The sequence below is a fragment of the Nothobranchius furzeri genome, chromosome 4 (genome assembly GCF_043380555.1).
Source record: "Nothobranchius furzeri strain GRZ-AD chromosome 4, NfurGRZ-RIMD1, whole genome shotgun sequence".
Lineage (NCBI taxonomy): Eukaryota > Metazoa > Chordata > Actinopteri > Cyprinodontiformes > Nothobranchiidae > Nothobranchius > Nothobranchius furzeri.
Window position 1 is genome coordinate 66,413,839 of NC_091744.1, and position 23,188 is coordinate 66,437,026.

A 23,188-nucleotide genomic window follows, 5' to 3' on the forward strand; every position below is an offset into this window, starting at 1 on the left:
GAATTATAATGGATTCTCTGTGAGATGCCTCTTCACTCTGATGCCAGCAGAGACCTTCAGGAACGTCTTTCCAGTGAGGGTCACACACCGGCCTTCAGGAGATAAGCTCTTTAGGTGAAACAGCCCTTATCAGGAGCTGCGGCCCTATCGCAAAACTGCAGTCTGCTTGGGAACAGACTCAAAGACTCATGCAACTTTTCTAACTTTTGCCTCCAGTTCATAACATTAAACTAACTCTTTTATATATGTTTGCATAAATATATCATTTATATACATTTGCATAAATGTGATGTCTGTTTAGACCACATTCTGGATAATGAAGTAAGTGTAAAGACAGCATGTGGCTGTGGTTTCCCTCCATGTCAGTAATCTCAGCCTTGGTTGTGACGTTCACGTCATCAGGACAACGTCGGTCAAGGCTCTGGTGCTGAGCCAAACCTCAGCAAAGTGGGCTGATTCCCACGTGTGTAAAAAGTGGGCTGATTCCCACGTGTGTACATACATGTGTTAACAGAAAATACAGTTATCTAGTTTCACATTAAAAACCCCAAGTGAGACACTTTATATGAATCAGATTTTTTTCTCATATTTATTTCATTCAATAAAAAACACAACAAATAAATAAACACTATGCATACAAACACAATACAACGTGAATGAAAGAGAGCTGATGGAAGAAAAAATCGTACAATTTTTGCCCCCTTTTTGTAAACAAAAATAACAAAACTGTCTTTATCCCACGAAGTTCATTCTGTCACGTTCTCAGACCATATTTCAATTATAGCCACAGACATTATTCACATTCATATCCACCCAACACACTCGATCTAATATTTTCTCTAAACACTTTTACTTCTCTGTCCAGCCAATTCCATGATTTCACACAATTCACAGAAATATTCATTTCCTTCATTCTGGTTCTAAATCTGGGTTTTTCGAAGACTTCAGCTTCTTTCAACATTTAACTACTTTCCCTCTTTTCAAACAATCGCAGAATTTTTTTTGGCAATGTACCAATATTAGCTTTATACATTGTATGCAAAATTCTCCAGATGACCAAATCATGAAATTTCATTACTTTATATTTTATAAATAACAGGTTAGATGTAACTCTACTGTGATTATTATTAACAATTCTCAAAGCTCTTTTCTGCTAAATAAACCATGGTTGTGTATAAGTTCTATATGCAGTTCCCCAGATTTCTATACAACAAATTAAATATGGATGCATCAGTGCATTGTACAATGATAACAGCCCAGCGCTATTCAGTAAAGATTTTACTTTATGTAATACTGCAACGGCTTTGGCCACTTTACCTTTTATATAACCAATGTGTGATTTCCAGGTTAGAGCTTCATCAATCAGAACAAAAATTTGGTGTCCTTTACCCTTTGAATTTCCATGCTGCCTATTTTCAATGATACATCAATGTTTCCCCTGTCATAAAATAAAATAAAATTAGTTTTTTTAAGATTAAGTGTTAATCTGTTTATATCAAACCAGGTTTAAACTTTTAAACTGCAAACAGAACAGAACCGAGTAGCTCAGATACATTTACCAGGTCATTAATAAACAAATAAACAAACTGAACAGGTCCAAGAACCGACCCTTGTGGCACTTAAAAAGAAATAACTTGTGTTTTCTTGGTTGTTTACCTGATTAGTTTAGTTAGAAAGTGATTTAGAGCTCTGCAGCCAGATGTAGCATTTCTCTTTGATTTGTTCATATTTTAGACAGAAATATGTTTTGCAGAAGTAAGTTTAGACATTTTCAGTTTAACATTGTTTATTCAATTAACAAAACAACATGAACTATTCTGCATATTTGTCTGACTGCTTTATTTTTAAAATGAAAAACAAACAGAAGAATCAAATCAAGAGGCAGATGGGAGATGGTGAAGTGTGATCACCACCACTAGATGTCGCTCTGTCCCACAGTTTCTGTTGGAACCTGTTGGGATGAAGTCAGCAGTACATGACTGCACACACACACACACACACACACACACACACACACACACACACACACACACACACACACACACACACACACACACACACACACACACACACACACACACACACACACACACACACATACAATAAAATAAACATGAGAAAATCTCTACTTTGAACTAATCAGACGTTCATCGTTACAAGATTTGCTATGTGGGAGCCTGCAATGAGGTATTTCAATTTCCAGGATTGGAGTTTATTTTATTTTACAGATAATAAACTCAAACACATCTCTCCATCCTGTGATCATTTGTTGATTTCTTGATCTAATTTTATTTTAACTGCACTAAAATCAAGAGCTTTGCCTCATTGTGAGCAGAAATCAAAACTACAAGGCAAATAAAGATCCTGTCTGACCTAAACCCTCATTTTGGGTAACATGGGCTGAAACAGTAAAGAACACTGTTGCTATTTTGCGCTCAAAATGAAACCAGATAAGTGATAATTTTTTTTATATCAAGAATCATTTCTATAATTAACAATTAAATTGAATACTTTATATTTTTCTTATATTTTTAAGACTTTGATTTGTGCAGATTTCTTCTTCTAAGATAAAAAAAATAAAGGAAACCCTTCTGCTGTCTAAATGTAGACATTTTTTTCCTCCGCTTTTCTTTCCATGAGGCATGATCATGTATTAGTCCTCTCAATGTTTACTGCTCCATCACATTATCTTCTAGCATGTTGAAGTCTCAGTTCTGAATAGGAATGCGTCCACCTTCCCCTGTGAAGAGGAGGAGGGTCTGACTTTGAGGAGATTCCAATCTGAAATTGTGGTGTCGTAACTCCTGTGGGACGTGGGGGTGAAATTGAGCATCTAATTGAAAGGGCAGTGGCAAAGTGACAATCATGACTGTAGATGTGACTGTGTCTCTGCTGGAGGCCCCACAGGCGAGACTAGAAGGAGGGACAGCTCCCCAAGATGACGAGTCTCAAAGTCCTATATGTGACAAGAGAGGAATGCCTGCAACTGAGTCAAGGTTCCCATCATGGTTGTGAGGACATTCAAGTGGCCTTCAGAACAGCAGACAACATCAGGACTGATGAGTGACAACTGACTACTCAAGGGCACCCCCAAGAGATGGCCAAAGCCACCCCTAAAAAACAGCTGACCCCCCAGGAAAAGCCAGTGTTAATAAATTACATTAATGTTCAGTCAAACTATATAATGATCTTGTTTATTCAAGACATAATTGTAAAATAAAATAAAAATAATACAATTAATGAGTAAAGAAAATATGTTTCTGCTGCTCACGATTTAAAAAAAAGTTCTGTTTGTTTGTTGTCGTCGTCGTCTCGTCATCGTCGTCTTCCTCCGCTTACCCGGGTCCGGGTCGCGGGGGCAGCATCCCAACTAGGGAGCTCCAGACCGTCCTCTCCCCGACCTCCACCAGCTCCTCCGGCAGGACCCCAAGGCGTTCCTGGACCAGATTGGAGATGTAACATCTCCAATGTGTCCTGTGTCGACCCGGGGGCCTCCTGCCGGCAGGACATGCCCGTAACACCTCCCTGGGGAGGTGTCCAGGAGGTATCCTGACCAGATGCCCAAACCACCTCAACTGACTCCTTTCGATCCGGAGGAGCAGCGATTCTACTCCGAGCCCCTCCTGAATGTCCGAGCTCCTCACCCTATCTCTAAGGCTGAGCCCGGCCACCTTACAGAGGGAACTCATCTCGGCCGCTTGTATCCGCGATCTCGTTCTTTCAGTCATTACCCAAAGCTCATGACCATAGGTGAGGATTGGGATGTAGATCGACTGGTAAATCGAGATCCTGGCTTTCTGGCTCAGCTCCCTCTTCACCACGACAGATCGGCTCAGCGTCCGCATCACTGCAGACGCTGAACCAATCCGCCTGTCGATCTCCCGATCCCTCCTACCCTCACTCGTGAACAAGACCCCGAGATGCATAAACTCCTCCACTTGAGGTAGGACCTCTCCCCCCGACCCGGAGTTGGCAAGCCACCCTTTTCCGGTCGAGAACCATGATCTCAGATTTGGAGGTGCTGATCCTCATCCCAGCCGCTTCACACTCGGCCACGAACCTACCCAGCAAGAGCTGAAGGTCAGAGCTGGATGAAGCTAGGAGGACCACCTCATCCGCAAAAAGCAGAGACGAGATTCTCCTGCCACCAAACTCGACACACTCTACACCACGGCTGCGCCTAGAAATTCTGTCCATAAAGGTAATGAACAGAACCGGTGACAAAGGGCAGCCCTGGCAGAGTCCAACCCTCACTGGGAACAGGTCCGACTTACTACCGGCTATGCGGACCAAACTCACGCTCCTCTAGTAAAGGGACTGAATGGCCCTTAACAGAAAGCCACCCACCCCATACTCCTGGAGCGTCCCCCACAGGGTGCCCGTGGGGACACGGTCATAAGCCTTCTCCAAATCCACAAAACACATGTGGATTGGTTGGGCAAACTCCCATGCCCCCTCCATCACCCTTGCAAGGTAGAGCTGGTCCACAGTTCCACGGCCAGGACGAAAACCACATTGCTCCTCCTCTATCTGAGATTCAATTATCGATCGGACCCTCCTCTCCAGTACCTTGGAGTAGACCTTTCCAGGGAGGCTGAGTAGTGTGATCCCCCTATAGTTAGAACACACCCTCAGGTCACCCTTCTTAAAGATGGGGACCACCACCCCGGTCTGCCACTCCACAGGAACTGCCCCCGACGACCACGCAATGTTGCAGAGACGTGTCAACCACGCCAGCCCTACAACATCCACAGCCTTGAGATACCCAGGACGAATCTCATCCGCCCCCGGGGCTCCGCTGATGTCTAGTTGTTGTTGTTAGACTCAAGGGAAACATGCCGATTATCACTTGTAAGTCGCTTTGGACAAAAGCGTCTGCTAAATACATCAACATAAATATAGTTGTTTGACTACCTCAGCAACTTCTGCCCCCGAGATTGGACAGTCCATCCCCAGGTCTACCGGCTTTGGTTCCTCCTCGGAATGCGTGTTGTTGGGATTGAGGAGCTCCTCAAAGTATTCCTTCCACCATCCGACTATAGCCCCATTTGACGTCAGCAGCTCCCCATCCCCACTGTAAACAGTGTGAGCGAGTTGCTGCCTTCCTCTCCTGAGGCGCCGGACAGTTTGCCAGAATCTCTTTGGCGCATATCGATAGTCTTTCTCCATGGCCTCACCAAACTCCTCCCACGCCCGAGATTTTGCCTCGGCAACTGCCACTGCTGCACCCCGCTTGGCTATCCGGTACCTGTCTGCTGCCTCCACAGACCAGCCACACCCTGTAGGCCTCCTTCTTCAGCCTGACAGCTCCCCGAACTTCTGGTGTCCACCAGCGGGTACGGGGGTTGCCACCACAACTGGCACCGGCCACCTTGCAACCACAGCTATTAACAGCCGCCTCAACAATTGCAGAGTGGAACAAGGCCCACTCGGAGTCAATGTCCCCCCACTGCTCTCGGGACGCGGTCAAAGTTCTGCCGGAGGTGGGAGTTGAAGACAGTCTTGACAGGTTCTTCTGCTAGGCGTTCCCAGCAGACCCTCACTATGCGTTTGGGTCTGCCAGGTCTACGCGGCATCTTCCTCTGCCATCTGATCCAGCTCACCACCAGGTGGTGATCAGTTGACAGCGCTGCTCCTCTCTTCACTTGGGTGTCCAAAACATACGGCCGCAGGTCAGACGATACGACTACAAAGTCTATCATCGACCTGCAACCTAGGCTGCCCTGGTACCAAATGTACCTGTAGGAGCCAATATTGTTTTGGTTTAGATTATCTTATGGTCTAAGTTTATTTTGATAATGTTTTATGTACATTTCAGTTTATTGCACTATGGTTTGTATTTCCTTTGACCACTGGTGGCACTGCAGAGCCTATAAAGGTGTTGAAGTGGCAGTGCATTGGTGTTTTGTGGGTGACGGGAGGTCACACGGTTTTTACCGCTTCGTTTGGTTTCATATAATTTGCCGTTATACTTTTCATCATTTACATAAACCTGGACAAGAAATAGCCATGGTGGACCCAGCTTGTGATCGTCATCATATTCAATAAATGGGACAATAAACCCAAACCCGCTTTCTGCCTGGACAATATTGTTGAAGCGAGTCATTGCCTCCACCCGCACCCAAGGGTGACTAAAAGTGGGACTTGATAGTCACTACAGTACCGATGAGCATCCTTATGTTCGAACATGGTGTTCATTATGGCCAAACTGTGGCTTGCACAGAAGTCCAATAATGAAACACCACTCGAGTTCAGATCAGGCGGGCCGTTCCTCCCAATCACACCCCTCCAGGTCAAGCTGTCATTGCCTACGTGAGCATTGAAGTCCCTCAGCAGGACAATGGAGTCCCCTGATGGAGCACTATCTAGCACTCGTCCCAGGGACTCCAAAAAGGGTGGGTACTCTGAACTGACATTTGGCCCATAAGCACAAACAACAGTCAGGACCTGTTCCCCAACCTGAAGGCGCAGGGAAGCTACCCTGTCGTCCCCCGGGGTAAACCCCAACACACAGGCAGAGTCTCGGGGCTAACAAAAAGCCAACCCCAGCCCTCCACCTCTCACCCGGAGTAACTCCAGCAAAGGAGAGTGTCCACCCCCTCTCAAGGACTTGGGTTCCAGAGCCAATGCTATGTGTCGAGGTGAGTCCGACTACATCTAGCTGGTACCGCTCAACCTCTGCCAAAAGCTCCTGCTCCTTCCCCGCCAGCGAGGTGACGTTCCATGTCCCAATAACCAGTTTCCTTGTCCGGGGATAGGACCGCCAAGGCTCCCGCCTCGGTCTGCCACCCGATCTACACTGCACCAAACCCTTCATGTTCCTCCTGCGGGTGGTGGGTCCACAGTTGGATGAGCCCATGTATCCAGTTCGGGCTGGGCCCGGCCGGACCCCATGGGCGAAAGCCCGGCCACCAGGCGCTCGCTCACGGGCCCCAACCCCAGGCCTGGCTCCAGTGTGGGATCCCGGTAATCCTCCAGGCCGGGTACTCCGACTCTTTGAATTTACATCCATGAAAGATCCCCTGAACCGTTTTTTGTCTCACCCTTCACCTAAGACCAATTTGTCATGGGAGACCCTACCAGGGGCACAAAGTGCCCCAGATAGCATAGCTCCTAGGATCATTAGGCACTCAAACTCCACCACGATAAGGTGACGGTTCAAGGACGAGCTGTTTGTTTGTTTGTTTATTTTTATTTCAAACATTACCAATTAAAAATAATGTAAATAACATAATTTGTAACAATCATTATTGTTTGAAATGGAGGTAGGTTGAAGTATACACTTTTAAGTCCTACCCTCTTTACATATTTAAAGTTTCAAAAGAGAAAAAAAATCCAATTCATAATAAGAGTATCAATTCATTCATTTTATCAAATTTACACCTTTTAAAAAAAAAGAACATGGAAAGGAAAAAAGAAATACAACAAAGTCACTGTTGCAACTGTGCAGTCCAAAAAAACAAGGTTCTCATCCCTACAGTTTTTATCTCCATAGTTTTGACCCCAACCCAAACACAGCAACAGGTGAATTAACCTGAAAAAATACCTTTTTAAATTAAATTTGAAATAACATTTTAAAAAACTGAAATGTATTTTTCTGATATGTTTGGGTTTGTAAAATTGAAGTTAAATGTTTTGGATATGTACTGTTATTTTTATTTTTAATAAAAATGAATAAAGGAGCAATGCAATACATCGCCACAGGCTAAACTCTCCCAGAGTTACCACATGAACCAATTTGGTGTGCCACCCCAAAAATTTCTTTGGCCTCATTTGGCCACCCCTATAGAATTTTCTGGTGGCGCCCCTGTGATGACTCTAGGTGATGTTGATGAAGTGCAACTGAAACAATCTCAGTCTGATTAAATAACTTGGTGTCATCCACCGTACGGATGTTTTAAAATTACCAAACAATATTAGAACAGGAGAAAATGCCAAAATCTGCATAAACACTCAAGTTTCAGTGTCAACCTCATCAGTTCCTTCAGATAAATGTCATTCCCTCCCTCTACATGTTCATCTAAGCTGTCTCTTCACTTACTGGAGCTGATTCTCAGCATTACCTCCCTGTGTGATTGATTTTATTGATCCATCCTGTGGATGTTAGTGATCTCTGCCGTGCAGCGATTGACCTCCCAACCACACATGACCCGGTGATACATTTTAAGGTTTATGTGTTTGTGTTGGACTGGGGCAGTGTTGGGCTTCCCGTGTAGCTTCCTGCCTGCCGTTCCTGCTCAGCTTGGCTATAGCAAAGGCTTTGTTCCATTGAGGTGTGAGCGGTTATTTGGTGGGATCTGTGCCAGGGCTCATGGGGAGGGACACTGTTTGCATTCCTCTGAAGATTAAGGACACACACACACACACACACACACACACACACACACACACACACACACACACACACACACACACACACACACACACACACACACACACACACACACACACACACACACACACACACACACACACACACACACACACTCAATGGAAAAATGTGTCACTGTCAACCAACTTTTCCTTACCTGGATCATTTCTCTGCTTTGCTAAAAATATAAACAGTTCAGACTTTATGGCCATTCCAGATTTACTTCAGCTTACCCTAAAAACAAAGACTGCTCCTCTGCGTTGAAAGGAGCCAGTTCAGGCGATTCGGGCATCTGGTCAGGATGCCTCCTGGACGCCTCCTTCGGAAGGTGTTTGGGCATGTCTTGCCGGCAGGAGGCTCCCAGGTCGACCCAGGACTACCTGAAGGAAATGCATCTTTAGGTTGGCCAGGGAACGTCTGAGTGTCCCAGCCGAGGACGTGGCCGGGGGGAGGATTGCCTCGGAGGCCCTATTGGGATGCTGCCCCTGTGAACCGGACCCGGAAAAAAGGAGGAAGGTGAGTGAGCTGTGATCCACAAAGGATCCCCCCCCCCCCCCCCCCAAATTCAATAAACTTGAGGATTTAAAATGATCCCTATCATCATATGCAGATATATTTCTCACAATGTATTATATATATGGATGGATGAATGAATGAAGAGATGGATGGATGAATGGGTAGATGAATGAATGAATGAATGAATGAATGAATGAATGAATGAATGAATGAAGGAAGGAAGGAAGGAAGGAAGGAAGGAAGGAAGGAAGGAAGGAAGGAACCAACAAACAAATGAACCAACGAAGGAATGAATGAACAAACGAACAAACGAACCAACGAACGAATGAATTGATGGATGGGTGGATGCATTTATTGATGGACAGATGAATAGATGAATGGATGGGTGGGTAGATGGATTGATAGATGGAAGGGTAGAAGAATGAAGGAAAGGATGGATGGATAGGTAGATGAATGAATGAACGAATCGATGGATGGATGGATGGATGGATGGATGAATGGATGGGTAGATGAATGAATGAAAGGATGGGTAGATGAATGAAGGGATGGATGGATTAATGGATGGATGGATGATGGATGGATGGATGGATGGGTAGATGAATGAATGAAAGGATGGATGGATGGATGGATGGATGGATGGGTAGATGAATGAAGGGATGGATGGATGCATGGATGGATGATGGATGGATGGATGGATGGATGGGTAGATGGATGGATGGATGGATGGATGGATGGATGGGTAGATTGATGGATGGATGGATGGGTAGATGAATGAAGGGATGGATGGATGATGGATGGGTAGATGAATGAATGAAGGGATGGATGGATGCATGGATGGATGATGGATGGATGGATGGATGGGTAGATGGATGGATGGGTAGATTGATGGATGGATGGATAGATGAATGAATGAAAGGATGGATGGATGGATGGGTAGGTGAATGAAGGGATGGATGGATGGATGAATGGATGGATGGATGGGTAGATGGATGGATGGATGGGTAGATGGATGGATGGATGGGTAGATTAATGGATGGATGAATGGGTAGATGAATGAATGAAAGGATGGATGGATGGATGGGTAGATGAATGAATGAAAGGATGGATGGATGGATGGGTAGATGAATGAATGAAAGGATGGATGAATGGATGGATGGATGGATGGATGGATGGGTAGATGAATGAAGGGATGGATGGATGGATGATGGATGGATGGACGAAGGAACGAACGAACGGACGGATGGACAGATGAATAGATGGATGAATAGATGGGTGGGTGAATGGATGGATGAATAGATGGATGGATGGGTGGGTAGATGGATTGATGGATGGATGATGGATGAATAGATGGATGGATGGGTGGGTAGATGGATTGATGGATGGATGATGGATGAATAGATGGATGGATGGATGAATAGATGGATGGATGGGTGGGTAGATGGATGGATGGATGGATGGATGAATAGATGGATGAATAGATGGGTGGGTGAATGGATGGATGAATAGATGGATGGATGGGTGGGTAGATGGATTGATGGATGGATGATGGATGAATAGATGGATGGATGGGTGGGTAGATGGATTGATGGATGGATGATGGATGAATAGATGGATGGATGGATGAATAGATGGATGGATGGGTGGGTAGATGGATGGATGGATGGACAGATGAATAGATGGATGAATAGATGGGTGGGTGAATGGATGGATGAATAGATGGATGGATGGGTGGGTAGATGGATTGATGGATGGATGATGGATGAATAGATGGATGGATGGGTGGGTAGATGGATTGATGGATGGATGATGGATGAATAGATGGATGGATGGATGAATAGATGGATGGATGGGTGGGTAGATGGATGGATGGATGGATGGATGGATGAATAGATGGATAGATGATCTTACTGAAGTCATTCACTTAACCACAGAAGAGCTTTTAGTCAGTAACCCTGAAGCTCTTCAGGATGTGTTGCATACAGAACATACACCTTTAGTGATGATGGTTGCCATAGCAGCACAGGGGTAAAGAAAAGATGTGAAATCACCCTGCAGGATTTTCAATCTGATACAAAACACCTCCACATAGTCAGAGTCTCCAGAACTTCCTCAGACCTCATCTACAGTTTGATGCTGGCACTGTTACCATCTGAAGGCTTTGGGAGGCAGTTTGCACTTTTAATCACAATTCTGAATTACCAGAATAAAAATGAAGACATTTTGAAAATGTTTTTCATTACAAATTTCACTGTCTGATTTCAAGCTTGACAATGAAATTAAGTCTAATTTTTCTATTAAACAGAGGAATAATAAATAAATATATAAATATAAATATATAATCATACATTTTACCTTTTCTAATTGACACATTTTCCTCCATCTTCTTTAAAAGATTATGCTTTCCAGTGTTCCACCATTCATCATGTGAAAAGTCTTATAAATAAAGATGAACTTGATTAGTTGAGTGTGTCTGCACATTAAATTATAGGCAAATGAAGGTGGAAGCATCAATAATTACAGATCAATAATCTTCCCCCTTTTGGGAAAGCTCATTAACAGGGAAGGTCAGGATGAATAATTATTGATGACAAATGGCCTGAATCAGACTTAAAAGTAATTATAGAGACAGAAAGAATTCTTGGTGAGAAACATACAGAAAACTTAATCTTCTTAAACTACAGCCTCCTTTCATCTGATCACAAACCAATGCATTTACAGCATCTTCCACATTATTATGAAACACACTAATAACCATGTGCACATTGCTGTATATTAATGCAGAACGTCCTACTCTGTTGCCTTTTTTAATAAACACTTTACTAAATGGCTGTTTTAATACATGATAATGAATTCACTGAATGCTTTCAGCTATGTGCTCTGCTAGACGACATCATCTGCCCCAGTCCAACAAGGGAAATCCTGCAAAAATCAAATCACTTCCAGCAGAGCCTCATTTCACATCATCATGCATGAGATTGCCCAACAAATTTGTAAAATCCTCAATGCAAAATCATTCATATTCACACGTTGTTCTTGGCCGCAAGCGCTTGTGTGCAGAAAGCCTCAGACCCCTTCACGAAGGACCTCTGGAGATTCAGCTGGAGATTCAGGGGGGTGGGTTGAATGTTTGTTGGAGGGAGTGGGATGTCTCTGTGGGTCTGTAGTGGGCTTTCTGTCACATCATCGGGATTCAGCACACAACCTGCAAAATGCAGCAAATGGGCTCTTCACGGGAGTGACAGCTCCGAGTCTGCTGCTGCACGTCACTTCAATTAGTCTGCCAGAACAAGCCAGTTCCCGTGAGGTTTCCCTGCATCCATCACCTCCACCTTTACTGTCCACCTCCTTTTAGTTTTTCCCATCACTCACTCATCTGACCCACTCTTTTTTGTTTTTTCCCCCTTTTTGACCTCACCATCTCCTCACACCTGCTATCCTCCAGCAGCGCTCTGTGCCAACTCCTACGCATGACAAGCCAAGCAGAAATACTTGTAGCACGCTAATGGACACAGAGGTACAAAAGGTGTAAAGGAACTGAATTCAGCTGAAGGAAAAGGGAAAACACTGAGAAAAGCTTCTGTGTTGTTTACACAGCTGGACTCTCAGGCACCATGGGAATTCAGAGTATCTACTCAGACCTTTTGACCCTTTTCTGCATGCATTTAATGTATTATTGGCATCGAATGCAGAAACTTAAAAAATGACATGCACACAATTTCTTTAGGTACTTTTGCGAATCTATTATTTAGCTTTTGTTGACACTTTTTGCCTGCTTTAACAGGCTGATTTAAAGGGATACTTTGCAACGTTTTAATACTTTTAAAACATTCTCTTGAGCCAGTATGTGCTAAAATGACCATTTATGGGGTTAAATAAAGGCCACCTGGCCCCTATCACTCCTATGGCCAGAATATTCCACTTGCAACTTCAGACTGGCGGGCCGCTCTGTTGGGACATACCTGGCGCTGCAGTCTGGTTTCAGCACATTTCCTGCATGTTTTAGATCCTTAACATAGCTGCTTTGTTTAATTAAGAGATTAATCACACCTTTAGACAGTAAGGAAGACTGGGGAGACATTTCAGCTGATAGATTAAGGTGTTAAAACGACGAGCGCACAGTGAGGAGTAGATTTCGCTTTTGGTTCCACATACAGACACTAGGTGGTGCTAAAAGCAGCCCAAAACTGCCTAGTGCCCCTTTAGGATGATGTTACATTTTTGTACTCTTCATATTTCATTAGAGTGGATTGTTTTATGCTGTTTTTCAAATGCTAATGAATAAATAAATAATAAATCTGAGCTAATTTACCCTCTAAACAATTATATTCATAAATATATTAACAAGTTGTGAAAGAAAATGTTTAAATCAATTCAGTCTTACTTGTTTTGGTCAGGTTTGAGCAGCAAAAACACGGTACGACTGAATGAAGCTGCTGGAGGTTGTCGTCAGTTCAGTCTGGGGTTGTCAGCCGACAAGTATGCTCTGAAGAAAGGCTTCCTGAGGCAGACTCTTTGACATCAGAAAACTTTGTTAACCCTCCCATTGTCCTAATGGGTGACCTCGTGAGGAAAGTTGACCATTGAGCAGGATTGATGGTTTATCCCTTGAGGTCCATGTGGCAGGGGTGAAGTGGTGCTCACTCCTCACCCCTGCCACATGGACCTCGAGAGATAAACCATCAACTCTGCTCAATGGTCAACTTTCCTCACGGGGTCACACCCATTAGGACAGCAGGAGGGTTAAAGAGTCCACATCAGTACAGGTTCGATGCATCAGGAAATCCAGCCAAAGGAAAATCCCCCGAGCAATGTCCAAACAACTTATTTTATTTACCTTGGGGTACATTTTCCACTCCCATGGAAGGAGGGGATAGAATCTCCTCAGAATGGATGAACCAATCCATACCTTCACCATATTAGCTTTAGATAACTGAAGACCATCTTCTTCTATATAAGGCAAACTGCCTGCACACAAAGAAATACTTACATGGGCTAGAGTGAATCATCTGACTACTTATGGTAAACTAGTTCTACAAGTGCACTATTTTCTTTACACACCACATGGCCCCAAAATGTAATTACAGAGCTCCTCCATGTGTTAGAAATAAACATTTTACCAATATAATTGTATCTGTGCTCTGTCAGCAGAATATAATCACATCAGTAGTGAGTGCTTGTGCGTATATAGAGGTTGTTTCTTTAATATGGTGGCACGGTAAGAGAGAAAGAGATGGGGAGAGGTGTACGTGTCAAGGACGGCACACAGCTTTGACTCAAGGACACATGAGGCTGACAGCCAGCGCTGCTCCCTGTGAGGTTCACGGTGAGAGCAAAGCCAAGGATTACCTATAAATCAAGGTCTTTCAATTACAGTTATGGTCGTGAAAGCACAGACTCGCATAAACAAATAGGGCCACACACACAGCCAGAGTCGGCTTTAGGCTAAACGAACCATGTGTTCATGGAATCAGTCAAAAGGTGGCAAGGATAATGGTAACTCTGAAATTAAAGGGGATTTTTGGGCCATTTTTAAATGTAAAAATTTAAAATAATCACCTTACCTATCGTAGACAGTTTCTTGAATGGCCTCAGTCTGTAGAAAGGGGGTGCACATCTTTCTGAACTCATCAGCTAACAGCTAGACCTGATGCAGCAAAGTCCAAACTTTGCTGTGGTGTTGCAGTTCAGAATCTAGACTGTAGCCAAAGCAAAATGATTTTACTCTGCATGTCAGTCTAGCCACACTCCGTTGGAACCTCCACAGCCCCAGACACTCTGATGCCACTCCAATCACAGTGCTTTATCTGTTTGGTGGGCGGGAAGTTGTTATGACAGAGCGAAACTAAGATGGCAGGGGCTCGTTTTAGCAGGCTTTGGTATTAACTTTGGGCTATTTAGACTCGGGCTATTCTTTAATTCAAGAGAAGATAGAGGTACTTAAGTCCTTTATTTATAAAAATGACGTATTTGCGTCTTCTCCAACAGAGTGTGGAGTACTGCCCCATTGACCATCGACATAAATATACTGGACAATTCCTTTCCATAGGCTCCAATATCACGTTTTTGAGGCCAAATGGGAGGTGGCCACCACCGCCATTTTGACCGTGTCACAGGTTCCGTCAAGCCCAGACAATTCCAAAAAAGGGAAGAGAGGAGGAGCTGAGGGTGGGACTGTAAGGCTGGGATCAACTGTCGACACCCGGTCGAACTAGCTACAAGCTAACCTGAAGCTAACCCTGGCTAACCCAAAGCTAACGCGGAGGTGGGAGCTAAGCTAACGGAGGTAGCAATCTAGCTACAACCGGAGTTAACTGTGCACAACACCAGAGCTTCTGAGTCAGAGATACGCTTGGCTGACCGCTGGGTAAAACCGTGTGGAACACAGAGGTCTCCCGAGACCTCCACAAGCCGGCAGCTGCACAGCAGACAAGCGCCGCTGCGATCTGAGATGAACAGAGCTGCTGCTGAAGAGAACTGGGTGGAAAGGTTTCCATCCCAGAGCTCCACAAGCCGGCAGCCGCACAGCAGACAGAAGCCGCGATCAGACAGAGATGCGCCGAGCTGCGGGGAGGGGATAAGGGTGGAAAACATCGGTCTCCCGAGAGCTCCACAAGCTGATAGTCAGAACCCAACTCCACCAACATGTTATATTTCAACCCATTTTCTAAAGTGCAGCATTATGTTAAATGCACTGGGTTTTAACATAAAACCATAACACTACACCCTATTAAACTTAAATTTCATGGTTAAACAGTACATGTTAAAATCTAAGCTCAGCTCAGCAGTGACCTAAAATACATAAATATAATTTTACTTACCGAAAAAAATGAAGTGGAGACTCCTTGGACGCTCTATTAGTGCAATTAATGCCACATCAAGTCATTTTGTCCAACAATTGCACAAAAAATATCCAAAACAGAATACACAAACACAGAGACTCAAAATCCCGGAACAGTTTCCAAGCCAGACCGAGGCTCTTCTGAGGCCTTTCCACGGAGCTAGTTCTGTGGTCACGTGGGTCGGATGCTCATTAATTATACAGAATTTTAGGCTTTTAATACACTTAAACAGAAGAGTGAGAAATAAATTCACCCCCTCAGAGTTGTCATGAGTGTAAACTAGATAATTCTAACCAAAAACATGCTTTGGAACCAGGCTGTAAACATGTTTATTTCTGCTGTGAAATTGGTATTTTTAACATGGGAGTCAATGAGGATTTGCGCGCTTCTGATACCAGCCCCCAGCGGATGAGGGTGGAACTGCAATTTATTTCAGTTCCGGGTTTGCCTCAATTTTAGAGCCGCATTGTGGGGGCTTGCCATTGACTGACATCTGCAGCGGTGAGTACGCCACGTTGTTTGTCGTCCAAAAGCACACGGAAACAATTTAAAAGACAACCGTAGATCCTGCCTCACGACTGAGAACAGTCAATGGGCTGTGGCCAAACTATATATTCAGATAGATAGGATGTCTTGCCAGGCTAGTAGGGTAGCACTTCTGCTGCATGTCAGCAGGACTAATATCTATATCAGAGTAAAGGTTAATGCACAACTCTGCATTTGAAATGGCAGCAATACATCTGGGCTATTCTTAGACTTGCTGTTAGCTCTTTGGAAAAAGCTATTTCCTCCAACATATGCTGTTGTGCAACATATGCTCCTGTGCAATGTTAGCAAAAGTGTTAAAATGTCTGCCTTTAATGATATCCTGCTCTTTATCCATACAGGGTTCAATAGAGTTATCACACTTTTTGCAATTCTAACTCTTCTGGGAAGACAACATGGCACATGATCCTCAGTCTAATTTATCAGGATTCAGAATTCTGGGCTGGCCGGCCAAGGTCCTCCACACCAAACCGGCTCATCCAGGCCTTTAATGCAAATCTTGCGACTTTGCAGTATATCAACAGTGTGCAAATGCTTAGAATTTATATGCATAAACACACTTTTAAAATAATTTTAAGATCTACAAGATAATATAATAATATAACTTGTATGATGTCATAAAGTGTGATTTCTAACAAGATAATTGACCATAATCTGCAGAAAATCTTTATTTTTATTTAATATTCAATAACAAATCAAGTTGTGTTTCAAAGAGAAATAAATTAGAAGTTTTTTGTTTCTTCTTGAATGTTCTGATATTTATTTAACATGCAACGCAGCTACGACAAAGCCTCTGGGGTAAACAGAATTATTCATTCCACCCTCTGAGCCTTTTCCCGCTGCAGACTGGTCTCCAGTCTGCTGTCAGACACAACACCCCAAGTGTCAGTGACTGCTATTGCCCGCTGGCTCAATGCGACCTTTACCAAAATGCAACACAAACCAAAGTTAATGACCAACACAGCAGCTGACATTTACCAGAGCCGGCATGCTGCAGAATAGTTTAAAGAAACATGAAAACGCTAATGTTGCTGCCACCTGTGATGTCAGCTGGTATCATCAACCAGAAAGTTTTTACAGTCAGTGTTCTATGTCAAAGAATGTGTCTTTACGTAACAACATAAAGGTAGCTTCATCAACTCTACACAGCTTGTTAAAAATGAAAGACACACAACATCCTGTCTGGAGCCCTGAAAAGGGCGTGAAGATTGAGAGAGCAGTAGGTGTGCCTGATGCGTGATGCATCATTCACCTTCTGGCGGGTCGGTCACTGGGATTGAATTTATGTCAGAGACGAAATGATACAATGGTGTCAACATGCAGCAACACACACACACACACACACACACACACACGCACGCACGCACGCACGCACGCACGCACGCACACACACACACACACACACACACACACACAATTAGAAATCCTAAAGACATGACCAGCCTCTAATAAAGATCTCGTTAAGGGGAACTTTAGGTGGTAAAATCCAGTAACCTCCAGTGTCCTGGAAAACCTGTTATTGCACGAAGGGTTAAATGATGACCACATTTTCCATTATGGATGAGGATGAAGACATTTAGAGCGTAGTCTGCACCCAGAGCCGCTACGCTATTGTCTAAAAGATCATTCATCACATGCAGAGGAAATGGTGCTTTTAGCTCAGGGTCTATCAGAGGGTTAATGACCTACATTAGCTTCATATTGACCAAGGCAAGCAAAGGCAAATGCTCTGAGAACATCATTTCCATTCCTAAAATCAGATAAGGCCACAGCATAGAGACACTGACCCCCTCAGCCTATTTTTTATTGTGCAGAACGTTGTTCAGATTTCTAACGAGTAAGGCTGGGCTAGTCACAAAATGGTTTTGTGCTGCTTAGATGGGCTAATGACGGGCTGTTAGCTGGGTCAGAGCTGGTACAAGACAGGCCAGACAATGGCTTTCACGTGTGGAACAGCATCATTGTGCAGCAGCCAGTCTGTATTCAGCTGTGAATGTGAGGTTACACATTTTAGTTGAGGTGGGAATATGAGAAGGAGCTCCAAATCTGCTCTGCGCAGCTGTAGTGAGCAGATACCAGCACTTCAAAAAGAGAAGCCCAGCCCAACCTGCACACCAGACACAGGCTTCCCGGATCCAGTCTCCTCCCTTATCAGAGAACAGCAGAAGAATGAAGTAAACAACCGGGGAATTAGGAAGAAATTAGACAAGCGAGTGCTGTTTATGAGGCTCTGTTACTGTGTGCAGAATTATTTCAGTGGGAACCGATTAAACATTTAACACAACCTTGGCTTGTGACGATCCTCGGCGTTCAAGGACCTTCTCAGCTCATGTAGTCTGGCTGAACCTCCCACATTCCTGATCCACCCTCAACGCTCATTCCATTACACCTTTTGTCTGTCAAGGCCAACTAAACCTCAGTTGTTCTTCTGTGTTTTCTGTGTATCAGACCCTTTCCAGTGCCCGTTGGCCTTGTTCTTCACGTCATGCCTTCTGTTTCTCCGACAAACGAAATAATCTCTGGTTCTACTTTTTACAGCAGACAAAACACAAAGATGGGAAGTTAAAATAGTTAAGTGTGCAGAAAGACAGAAAGTAGACTATTGATATATTGAATTAGATTATTATTTCTTTAATATCACCAAATCTGACAAGAAAGTAAAACGTGTGAGCACAAGAAAACCTCACTCAGTGTCAGCACAAAACCACTAGGTGTCACTGTGGTGTCACCTCTTTTTTCTGCCAGCTGAACTCTTTCCTGCAACTAGATCCTCTCACAGCTGTCTTATTCACAACAGCATTGTGTGGAAAGCATATGTAAAGCTGCTAACATTCAGCAGCACTTGAAAACATCTTTGTGCATGCAGCATTCTCTCGCCACCGCAGCGCCCTGCAGCAGAGGGCTCTGGAATGACTGTTTGCATCAGCTCTGCTGAGGCAGAACTGCCTTTATTACTCTGTCTGAACCCAGGGTCCAGTTTGCAGGGAGTATCAGAGTCCTGTCATTAAAAAAAAAGAAAAGAAAAACACACATTCTTACTGCTAATCATGGAAATGCACTGTCGGATTAATAATAATAATAAAAAAAATTGGTACAGCCTGATCAAAAACCTTCTCTGACTTCCTCGCTGATCTAATTTTATTTGATTACATGAAGTTTTACTATCAGCTGGAAGCTCACAGAAAAATAAACGTTCTAAAATTGTAATTATTTTCTAAACAAAATAAAATAATTCTGATATTTTTAATCCTTTAAATCTTTTAACTAATAAAGAAAATCAACTGTTTAACTGACTCCTGCTAAATAAAAGCAATACAGAAATGCTTTTAGTTCTTTTTAAACTCAAATCTGATGGTTCAAAAGTCATTCCTGACTGCATTTCAGGCTTCTGTTTATTCTGTCTGGTGGGAAAAAAGTAATCCAATTCATTCCAGAGAGCTGCTGCACAAAATCAATACCATATAAGGAAGCCTGATGAATTAAAAATTGATGCTCTGCGTGGCTATTGATCACTTTCAATCAAAAGAGTTTTCAGGGCTGATGCAGATTTTCGATCATTGTGCAGTTCTTCAAAAACATTGTTATAAATCTAAGTAAATGTCATTATTAACAGCATTAGTTTCTCGTTTGATCACAGACTTTTAATAAAAAAAAGAAACGGCTTCAACTCGCATCAGATTTCAAAGCACAGAAAGAAACGAACCACATGAAGGGCTTGTGGACAGCTGGGCTGGGCGTGGCACCGTCTCTCTGAGACGATGTGCAGCAGCAGCTAGGCGTTCAGAAATGGTTAAAACCAACACAGCCAGTGCATGGAGGAGGAAAGCATAACTATAACAATGATCCATGATGAGTTTGATGCCATTTTGTTTGCTAAAGATGAGTGGATTATAGACACAGCCTGTCTGACTCATGCTGCCCTGAAACTATCCTGGTCCATCCATTAACATGAGAGCTGTGCTGTTTTCTCTGGACTCCTCGCTAATATCATTAGGAGAGTATGTCCAATGCCTGCACTGCTCCAGATGGTCCCTACTATTACATTTTACACTTACCCTGACCTAAGCTCAGTGTACAGAAGCAATGAGTTGTAAGCAAAAGCCAAATCAGCTTTAATTATTGCATTTTTTAAAGATCAATTTCACTCATATTTTAATACAATTGCAGTGGTCTCTAGTAGGAATGAACTCCTCCTTGAACCGTCACCTTATCGTGGTGGAGGAGTTTGAGTGCCCTAATGATCCTAGGAGCTATGTTGCCTGGGGCACTTAGTGCCCCTGGTAGGGTCTCCCATGGCAAATTGGTCTTAGGTGAAGGGTGAGACAAAGAACGGTTCGAAGGATCTTTCATGGCGGTGAAAACGAAGAGTCGGAGTACCCGGCCCGGAGGGTTACCGGGGTCCCACCCTGGAGCCAGGCCTGGGGTTGGGGCCCGTGAGCGAGCGCCTGGTGGCCGGGCTTTCGCCCATGGGGCCCGGCCGGGCCCAGCCCGAACCGGATACATGGGCTCGTCCAACTGTGGACCCACCACCCGCAGGAGGAACATGAAGGGTCCGGTGCAATGTGAATCGGGTGGCAGACCAAGGCGGGAGCCTTGGCGGTCCAATCCCCGGACAAGGAAACTAGTTTTTGGGACATGGAACGTCACCTCGCTGGCGGGGAAGGAGCCGGAGCTTGTGGCAGAGGTTGAGCGGTACCGGCTAGATATAGTCGGACTCACCTCGACACATTGCATTGGCTCTGGAACCCGAGACCTGGAGAGGGGTTGGACACTCTACTTTGCTGGAGTTGCTCCGGGTGAGAGGCGGAGGGCTGGGGTTGGCTTTTTGTTAGCCCCGAGACTCTCTGCCTGTGTGTTGGGGTTTACCCCGGGGGACAAGAGGGTAGCTTCCTTGCGCCTTCGGGTCGGGGAACGGGTCCTGACTGTTGTTTGTGCTTATGGGCCAAATATCAGTTCAGAGTACCCACCCTTTTTGGAGTCCCTGGGACGAGTGCTAGATAGTGCTCCATCAGGGGACTCCATTGTCCTGCTGGGGGACTTCAATGCTCACGTGGGCAATGACAGCTTGACCTGGAGGGGTGTGATTGGGAGGAACGGCCCACCTGATCAGAACTCGAGCGGTGTTTTGTTATTGGACTTCTGTGCAAGCCGCAGTTTGGCCATAACGAACACCATGTTCGAACATAAGGATGCCCACCGGTACACTTGGTACCAGGGCAGCCTAGGTCACAGGTCGATGATAGATTTTGTAGTCGTATCATCTGACCTGCGACCGTATGTTTTGGACACCCGAGTGAAGAGAGGGGCGGAGCTGTCAACTGATCACCACCTGGTGGTGAGTTGGATCAGATCGCAAGGGAACATGCCGCGTAGACCTGGCAGACCCAAACGCATAGTGAGGGTCTGCTGGGAACGCCTGGCAGAAGAACCTGTCAAGACGGTCTTCAACTCCCACCTCCGGCAGAGCTTTGACCACGTCCCGAGAGCAGTGGGGGACATTGAGTCCGAGTGGGCCTTGTTCCACTCTGCGATTGTCGAGGCGGCTGTTGCTAGCTGTGGTCGTAAGGTGGCCGGTGCCAGTCGTGGTGGCAACCCCCGTACCCGCTGGTGGACACCAGAGGTTCGGGGAGCCGTCAGGCTGAAGAAGGAGGCCTACAGGGCGTGGCTGGTCTGTGGGTCTCCGGAGGCAGCAGACAGGTACCGGATAGCCAAGCGGGGTGCAGCAGTGGCAGTTGCCGAGGCAAAATCTCGGGCGTGGGAGGAGTTTGGTGAGGCCATGGAGAAAGACTATCGATCGGCTCCAAAGAGGTTCTGGCAAACTGTCCGGCGCCTCAGGAGAGGAAGGCAGCAACTCGCTCACACTGTTTACAGTGGGGATGGGGAGCTGCTGACGTCAACTGAGGCTATAGTCGGACGGTGGAAGGAATACTTTGAGGAGCTCCTCAATCCCACCAATGCGCATTCCGAGGAGGAACCAGAGCTGGGAGGCCTGGGGATGGACTGTCCGATCTCGGGGGCAGAAGTTGCTGAGGTAGTCAAACAACTACACAGCGGCGGAGCCCCGGGGGCGGATGAGGTTCGTCCTGGGTATCTCAAGGCTATGGATGTTGTAGGGCTGTCATGGTTGACACGTCTCTACAACATTGCGTGGTCATCGGGGGCAGTTCCTAGGGAGTGGCAGACCGGGGTGGTGGTCCCCATCTTTAAGAAGGGTGACCTGAGGGTGTGTTCCAACTATAGGGGGATCACACTCCTCAGCCTCCCTGGAAAGGTCTACTCCAAGGTACTGGAGAGGAGGGTCCGATCGATAGTTGAATCTCAGATAGAGGAGGAGCAATGTGGTTTTCGTCCTGGCCGTGGAACTGTGGACCAGCTCTATACCCTTGCAAGGGTGATGGAGGGGGCATGGGAGTTTGCCCAACCAATCCACATGTGCTTTGTGGATTTGGAGAAGGCTTATGACCGTGTCCCCAGGGGCACCCTGTGGGGGACGCTCCAGGAGTATGGGGTGGGTGGCTTTCTGTTAAGGGCCATTCAGTCCCTTTACCAGAGGAGCGTGAGTTTGGTCCGCATAGCCGGTAGTAAGTCGGACCTGTTCCCAGTGAGGGTTGGACTCCGCCAGGGCTGCCCTTTGTCACCGGTTCTGTTCATCACATTTATGGACAGAATTTCTAGACGCAGCCGTGGTGTGGAGTGTGTCGAGTTTGGTGGCAGGAGAATCTCGTCTCTGCTTTTTGCGGATGATGTGGTCCTCCTAGCTTCATCCAGCTCTGACCTTCAGCTCTTGCTGGGTAGGTTCGCGGCCGAATGTGAAGCGGCTGGGATGAGGATCAGCACCTCCAAATCTGAGACCATGGTTCTCGACCGGAAAAGGGTGGCTTGCCACCTCCGGGTCGGGGGAGAGGTCCTACCTCAA

The 23,188-nt window shown here is 45.2% G+C and overlaps 1 long non-coding RNA gene across 1 annotated transcript; it reads right to left on the minus strand.

Annotated features, from left to right (window-relative positions):
• Positions 1 to 588: 588 nt before the first annotated feature.
• On the minus strand, positions 589 to 13,464 carry LOC129153570 (uncharacterized). Its single transcript, XR_008559552.2, has 3 exons — positions 13,269 to 13,464; positions 8,605 to 8,856; positions 589 to 1,979 (listed from the first exon to the last, which is right to left on the minus strand). It is a non-coding gene; the product is annotated as an uncharacterized lncRNA (long non-coding RNA).
• Positions 13,465 to 23,188: the final 9,724 nt, after the last annotated feature.